This window comes from Crocuta crocuta, unplaced genomic scaffold, assembly GCF_008692635.1.
Source record: "Crocuta crocuta isolate KB4526 unplaced genomic scaffold, BGI_CrCroc_1.0 scaffold49, whole genome shotgun sequence".
Classification (NCBI taxonomy): domain Eukaryota; kingdom Metazoa; phylum Chordata; class Mammalia; order Carnivora; family Hyaenidae; genus Crocuta; species Crocuta crocuta.
The window spans coordinates 6,299-6,600 of NW_027536462.1; positions in this window are offsets into that span (position 1 = coordinate 6,299).

The following is a 302-nucleotide window of genomic DNA, read 5'->3' on the forward strand; positions in this document are numbered from 1 at the left end:
TAGCCTTTTTGACAAAACATTTTCCTATTAACTGAATTGTAAAAAATACAACCAAGCTTGTGCTCATTAAATATACATGTATATAAAAAACATACAAAAAGTACAAGATTGATTATGTTAGGAAACTTTTACAGCGTCAACATCCTGTTTTCTCTAAATCTTTATAAAGGACCAAAGGTCGAATCTTTCTGTGCACAAAAACTCAACGTGACTGAACTCCTGAATTCAGCGTCCTGCCTCAGCATGCTCTGCACAGAATTTTAATAAGCAGTCCTTTAAAAACAAAACAGAACAAAAGCGGA